We start from the raw sequence: 3,033 nt of genomic DNA, 5'->3' as shown, positions 1-3,033 counted from the left end.
AGTCCTGATTGGAAGGACGACGAGATGATTTCTTGCTGTGGGGAGTTTGTCAACGTTCCTCTCATGGGATTTCAAGGCAGTATTAATTACAACCTAAGTCTTGCTATTCGAAAATTGGGTTTTGCTCTAGTAGGTCCTCTTGAAGATCGACATGTAAAGGAATACTTGTACTACGATGTATCACAAGACATTGAATCCTTGAAGAAAGTAGTCAGAGCGTGGAGTCACATTCGAGTGAAGACTAAGGCAAATTTGGGTAAAAGAGACTGTATTGCTTATCCTGATTATGTGGAGCGGGTGAAGAATAGAGCTGAGTACAATGGGTTGCCATTTCCTCTAAAAGAACCGTTGTATGGGCAGAATTCTGAACTTCTTGCTGATGTGTCGTTGGGTAGCTTTTTGAAGATGACAGATGTCAATGAAAAGCTTCGCAAAGATAATGATTATGCGGCTTTATGATGTTAATCAAGAGAGTCTAGCCTCAAGTAACCAGTTGAAGATGAATAGAGAGGGGTCTAGTATAGGTTCGAAGTCGCAGAAGAGACAACGAGTTGTTGGCAATATGGAAAATACATTTGATGAAGTTACCAAATTGAAAAAGGCATTGGAAGAAGCTGAAGTTAGGTTTCTTGGGAAGTATTAGGAGTTTGAAAAAATGTTTGTTTCTAAAGAGAAGATGCAAGTTCAACACAAAGCGGAAATAATAAGTTTGATGTCGAAGCTTCGGCGTAACGATGATAGGATCAATGAAGCTTTCGTGCAGAAGAAGAGGTTGGAGTGACAGGCCCAGGGAAGTCAAGCTTGGTTAAACAAAGTGTTACAAGAGTACAAGACTCTAAAAGGTCAAATCCAAAATCACAGACAGCACAACAATTTCATAATCACATAACGGCAATATTCACAATCGGTTTACAGAAAGTTCAACACAACAATACCACAAATACCAAAATCATACTGAAACATAGAGACAATATTATTATCCTAAACCCCACATATGATTCATCATATCCCCGTTTATAGAGCAAGAACCCCACCCTTACCTTGTATTCGGAGTCCGCTCTACAATTTCCGGTAGAATTTCAAGCTTCCGGCTTCGCAAAATTCTTCCGTTTTCTCTTTTTCGTATCTCATTTTCCTCTTCAAATTTTCTCTTCTCTATACCGATTTGTTATCTTTCCTAAAAATTAAGTTACTGGCTTTTCCAAAACCTAAATGATGATGCCTCACTAATTCCAATTGGACCAATAAAGTATTCACGTACTGCATAACTCTCACAAGCCCATTTTAATTTATTTATTAAACTCCCTGTTTACTCAATACCTCGTATTTTCCGGTCTAATTTTAATTACTCAGAAAATTCAAAAAACTTCAAATGTTATTCCAATAATATTTCTAATACTGAAAATATCAAAATTCTCGATTAAATATTGATCTGCTATCCCGAACTAATACCGACTGGATTGTTGCAAAATGCAAAAATTTCAATAAATAACACAAATGACTAAATTAAGCCAATAATCATTTTTCTAGGTGTTACAACTTACTTAGAAGCCAAACCATGAAGATGCTCGGGAGTAGTTTGTTTGATTTGTTGTTTTGTTGTTTTGTTGTTGATCACCATCAGACTTATTGATGGGATTGATCTTTTGAGCGGATGTGCTTATTGGAAAGATTTGTAATGAACTATTCTTTAGTTTGATTTTTATATGATAATTTGTTCTTGTTCGGAGCTCAATTTCTCTTTGTCTCATATTTGCTTGAAATTACGAATCAAAGTGTTAATCGCTTGGAAATATTAAACATGTCGCTTGCATTCATATCCATGCTTTCCATACATTCATGCATAACAGGTGTGTCACATGATTTTCTTGTTGCTGATTGGGTTTTCTGTGCAACACTGTTTGCTCATTCCTACTCGGACCGCTACAGTACTTGTGCTAATTAAAGGTTCACTTTGTATTAAGGTAATTGTGTATTTTTTAATTCTATTATTTACTTATTTCTAGTTGTTTAATTTCTATTTTCTATGATTTTTAATTTTACTTTATTTACTAATTTTAGTTGTATTTATTTATAGGTGATTTTGAAGCATTCTATAATACTTTGTTTTAGTAAATATTTTGTTGAATAAATCAAGTTGGGAAATACAGTGAATTTCAAGATGAATTGAAATATTTTTTTCGTGAAGATATGATTTGTCATTCTTTATATATATATATATATATATATATATATATATATATATATATATATATATATATATATATATATATATATATATATATATATATATATGTGTGTGTGTCTATTTCATTACATTTATTTAGATCACATTTTCTCACTTCATTTTACTCTACTGTTTCTTTTTTTACTTGTAATAACGTAATTGTGTCTTTTCCATTTTATATTTACATTAGTTATTTATTTTTATTTGTTTTACTTTGTATTAACGTAATTGTCTATTTTTTATTTTTTTTATTTTTACTATTTATTATTTATTGATTTTTATTTGTTTAACTTCTATATTCTTCTATTTTTAATTTTATTTTGTTTACTAATTTTAGTTGTGTTTATTTGTAGGTGATTTTGAAACATTCTAAAATACATTTTTTTGAATAAAAGTTGTGAAATAGAGTGAGTTTCATGATGAATTAAAATATATATTTTGTCACGTATGGAGAATTTTATTTATTTATTTATTTTATTATTCTTTTATTAATAATTATTTAATATTATGTTATTTTACTTTCTTCTAATTTTATTGATGGTAACTAGCTAATTCATATATTTAAGTATAGATTAATCACAAATTTTCATAAATATTTTGTTTGATTAATTGATATATTTGGTCAATCTAATAGATTATAAATGAATTTTACAGATTAATTTAAATTAATGATTTTCATTTTTCTTTCTAATTTTAGTATTTCTTTTTTAATTTATAGTTATATTTTATTTATCTTGTTCTTTTCTTATTATTATTATTGTTTTCTAATATTTACTAATGTTTTATTAATATTTTTTTTTTTGTAT

The sequence above is a fragment of the Vicia villosa genome, unplaced genomic scaffold, assembly GCF_029867415.1.
Source record: "Vicia villosa cultivar HV-30 ecotype Madison, WI unplaced genomic scaffold, Vvil1.0 ctg.001464F_1_1, whole genome shotgun sequence".
NCBI classification, from domain to species: Eukaryota; Viridiplantae; Streptophyta; class Magnoliopsida; order Fabales; family Fabaceae; genus Vicia; species Vicia villosa.
The sequence above is the reverse complement of the archived record's forward strand: the minus strand, read 5'-3'. Positions refer to the sequence as shown.